The sequence below is a fragment of the Lathyrus oleraceus genome, chromosome 7, assembly GCF_024323335.1.
Source record: "Lathyrus oleraceus cultivar Zhongwan6 chromosome 7, CAAS_Psat_ZW6_1.0, whole genome shotgun sequence".
NCBI classification, from domain to species: Eukaryota; Viridiplantae; Streptophyta; class Magnoliopsida; order Fabales; family Fabaceae; genus Lathyrus; species Lathyrus oleraceus.
The window spans coordinates 188,006,249-188,011,355 of NC_066585.1; positions in this window are offsets into that span (position 1 = coordinate 188,006,249).

Consider the following 5,107-nt stretch of genomic DNA (forward strand, 5'->3'; position numbering starts at 1 on the left):
CGAACTTGTGCCTACGTACCAACATAAAAATGAGGGATCAAAACCTCGTAGTTCGTGGTATAAATTTCAAAGTGGATGCATTGATTTTTACAAAAATTAGGTTTGAAAGGCACAAAGGCCTAAAAATGGTTTGAATGAGTTAGTTCTTTTTGGCCTTTTGAAAATTTTAAGTCAAGTATAATTAAGTACATTTACAAGTTGGATTAAGAAAAGAAGTTTGGAAATGCAATGGCTTAAGGCCAAAGTTTCTAGTTTGCAATATGGTCTAAGTTTGGAAAACAAGCACAAAAACAAAGAAGTTTTTTTTTTAAAAGAAGGGGGGGTAGATTTTGAAATTAAAGAAGTGGGAAGGAGATGGAGAGACTAATCCTAAGCATAAACTTAAAAGATAAGAGTTGAAAAGATCTGACCAATGGGCTACAATCCAATAGACAAGAATGTCATATAGAAACCCATATTTCCCTCGGACTTTAGAATCAAGCAAAAAACAATGCATAAAATATCAACTTGAAGAGAAAGGCATCAAATAAAGACAACCACATCCAAGCTTAGCCACTCCATGATCTTCTTCAAAGTTTCCCATGCATCAGATGAATTTCAAGATGACACTAAGTCACAGGTTCAAAATAACAGCTTCACAATAATCATGTTGCAGATGAACTCAAATGGATCTTCAATGATGTATCAGATGAAGTTTCAAATTACAAGCACTTGGTTACATGAAAGTTGGCATTGGCCAAGTCCTTTGCATAGGGGGTGTTGCCTAAGTTCTAAGTCCAATTGTCTCAGATCAAACCAACAGTCCACACAAGATATTTTTTAGGGTTTTTGTTCTTATTATGTACATTAATGGTCAAAGACCACACAAACAAACACAATTTACACAAACAAAATATATCACACAATATGGTCCAAGTGGACAAAGTGAAAATGACATTAACATAAACAATTAGAATGGTATGAATAATGGCAAATGAATAAAGGTTAAAAAATAAAGTGCATTAAAAATTAGGGCTTGAAATGAAATGTTAGTGGTTAATAGGTTAGAAGTTAGTATTGCTTTTGCTTTTTTGTTTAAGTCATTCTTTGGAGAACACTCAACCCACTTATCACAAGCATGGATCCTTGAACCAAGACATCTTCCAAAGGAAGGAAAAAAGGCCAAGTTTCCACACAATACCATGAAAGAGGGGAGACTTACAATCTCACTAACTAGAATGATATGCCTTTTGTGTCAAAATTTAGCGCTATGTTAAGCAATCGTAATTGGACTTATGTAGAAGTCACAACTATTTGATGCCGGACAATAGAATTTTGGTGTTAATGTATGTTAGAGACATAGTATAATGGACTATGCTCATGAAACATACCACACACAAAAAGAATATGCAAAAGTGGTGGCTTAATCTCATCCATACTCATGTTGATTTTGCAATCAACTAGCCTTAGGATATAGAGATATCATAGGACCATGACATGAATGATAAAAGAAGGAGAATGAGATGAAGAGGGAGGGGAAGTGGATCAAACTCAAATTGGACAAAGGAGGACTTTTACGAAATTAAGATAATTCATTCATTTTGGGAGATGGAATGTACATTCCATCAATCCCCTAAATCCAATGATCTTAACTTAGCAAAGTTAAATCAACCTTGACCAAGGACCAACAACACAAGTTAAACTTACACAAATCAATCAAAATGGCTCAACACAATTATTTGTCATTTACTCAATTAAAAATACTAATAAATAATGCATTAAATTAAATATGGTTGGTCAAATTCCTAAAACCTCATAAAAACACCAAAGATATGGACATGAGATTTATCATAGGTCAAACAAGGTCAAAGGACCTTGGAGAAAAAAATTCAGAATTTTTGGAAACTTAAAAGTATTTTTAAACAATTAAAAATAATCACAAAATCAATTAAATCATGAAAAATATTAATAATGATCCAAAAAATAATTTTAAATCAGAATGTGAAAGAGGATTTTATTTAAATTTTTTTGGTAGAACTCTCATATTTTTTGGATCAATATTAAAATTAATATGAATTAATGAAAATCAAAGGAATAAAATAAAAATTAGAAATTATAAAAAAACGTGGACCACTTGATCTCCCTCATTAATTAAGGTGGCAAAATAAGTGGACACAAACGCGCCTTCCATGATGGAACTCAGTCAGCGCGCCACACAAGTGGTAATCAAAACCAACGTTTGTGATTCAAACAATTTGAAATGGATCAATGGTTCTGAACCGTGCCACCTCACTACCGGAGCCAAAGGCCGGACACCTTCTCAGGCGAACCTCGTCGGGCTGGTTCAATCATCACCATGATTAAAATAAAAAAAGAGGACATGGTCTGAAAGAGAAAATGGCGTAGAATACGAATCTGACCTCAATTTTAACTAACTCCAAATATATAAAAAGATATGAGGAGTTGAATTTTGAGGTGTGTTAATTGAGTTGCTTCGATTTGGCCTCAAAGTAACTAAATCTTCTTGCCTACATTGGTAGGACTTCAAACAACCAAAGATCCAAGAGATTTGGTGAGAATTTAGTGAGACTCGAAGAGAAGAAAAAATCTGGAAAATACTTTCAATGTTATGCAGAACTTGGTCTCTCTTGCTTCAATTCACGTTTGATCTTGCTCCAATAGCTTGCAGAAGTGGTTTAGGATTGGTACAAAGCTTTGGATCCTGGAGTTTTTGAATTTCCAAACAGTGAGATTCAAACTCAATTTTCAAGTGAAAATTATCAGGTTTTCCTTTGAATTGTGAGGGTTTGAAGAATGGAGGAAAAGTTGGCGCGCAAGGATCCTCTCAAATGAGCTCAGAGGGTCTCTAGTTATAGCAAATTGAAGTGTTATTTGCACACTTGAAATTTCTTCCAAAATTGGCAATGTCATGTTCATGCTTGCATGGGGGTGTACAGGCCCATGAAGCAATGCACTAAGGTCCAAATTCAACTGTGCTGAAGTCTAGATGAAGCTTGATTGGAAAGGCAAAGTGAAATGGTCATTTGAAGTTTTGATTTTGCCAATTGATGCAAACCTGTTAACACCATGAGCAGCCATAGCAAACCTCATCCAAAATGAATGAATTAGGACTTTTTAGAAAGCGTAGATCAAGAGGAACAAATCTTATGTTGAATATTTTTCTATTTGGAACTTGGATCATGGTGAATTTTGAGGTGGAAGTTTGGAAATTTCAACATGTTGAAAAATTTTCTAAGTGTTAAGTCATATACTTCAATATTCCACCTTGCTTAATTTTTAGGTGAGCTCCAAATGAGAAAAGTGTCTTCATCAAAGTTGTAGCTCTTTGAAAGACCTTCAAAATAGTCACCAATTTGACATCATTTGGACTTAGAATGAGAGAGTTATGCATTTTTGAAGTTGAGGAAAATCACCTGTTCAATGGTATTGGTCCAAAATGACCTATAATGTATCCTCATATCATATGCTCATAAACATTGATTTAGCTTTCACTCCAAACCTCAAAGTTTAAGTAGACATATTTAATTTGATTTTGCAACTTGGAAATCTTTCATCTCATAAAAACTGAGCAAGTTATGGCCTTGGGAAGTTGACTTTCAAATTAGGGTTTAGACAAAATGACCTATAGTGTTTCAACATAGAAAATGACTTTCCAGGCAAAACTAGCTCTATAACTCAACATGAAAGCTGTTTGGAATGTCATTTAGAGTAAAATTTCTATTGGAATCATTTTCATATGATGAAAATTGTAGGAGATAGGGTCTAGGGAGACCCAGGTTTGATCAGATGAATTCATCTGGCCAACCACCATCAACCAATTTGATAACTTATAATTCTATTGACTTTTTAGGCTCATGGTAGATCATATATGCATAAGATGATGAATTTTGAAGTGTACCTTTAGGAATTTGATCAATTGACGAGGGAGCTTGTTGAAGAAGTTACTCAAGATACCCAGACAAACTAGGGTTACCAATGCAAACCAATTCCAAACTCTTGAAGAATATTTGATCAAAATAATATGCAAAGATCATTGGGACTCATATATGATGCTTAGAGACATTGTGGATCATTCCTTGGTTGTTCTCTTAGCCATGAGGGTCTTAAACCCTAGATATGAACTTGATAGATCAATGGTGATCATGCCTTACCTACAAAAGAGTTAGACAAATGCAAAGACATATTTTTGGTATTTTGGTTAAAAAATGATAATATACAAGTATGATACAATCACATGGTGCTTGGCAATCTCTCTTAAAACAAACCCAATGAAAGAGGGGTAAGGAGGATGCCAATGTGTGATCCCAATGCTAGTGCATATGATGAAATTGCATGGGGGATCTTAGGGTAAAACTTGGGGTCTTACAGTTAGGCTTGGACATTGTTTAGTTTGGTATGGCTATGTATGAGTTATAATGTTTATGTCTGTTTATGCAAGTGTATGCCTTGCAGGGTATGGAGGCACAATATGGGAAATAACTATGTTTGGAACAAGTCATGGCATGAAGAACATTGGTGCACCCTTAAGACTCATGAAGCATTTGGAGGCCTTTGAAGGAATAAGAAGCTGACTAGGGTTTAGATTAGATGAGTTGCCTTTGGTTAACTATTTGACCAAAAAGTCAACATTTGACTAGAGTCAATTGTAAGTCAAATGTGCATGTGTAAAGTTTGTAATTTGTATTTTTTTTATCTTTTTGTAATATAATGAATGCTTTTGTAATAAAAGTCTTTCTTGAATGAATTGTGTAGTTGTGGATCAAGTAAGATAGTTCCTTCCAAATTTTGAATTTGATTGGAGCTTTGCTTTATGAATGAAACTTGATCTTGTAAGAATTCCATGTTGTGAACCAAAAAATAAACATTCGTAATCTTTGAACATGGTCACCAAAAATTAAACTTAACAATGCTATTTCAAAAACAACAAAAAGGTCAATGTAAAATAATCCCAAAAGGTTTGATGCCATGGAAGAAGATCCTAGCCCATGAGATTTTCCAAGCCAATTGACAAGAATCTCATCTTTGTACCATAAATAGCAAGAACTTTTGAATCAATGATGCTTATTTGAAAATGCAGTTCTAAATATATTTGTTATGATGGATGTTA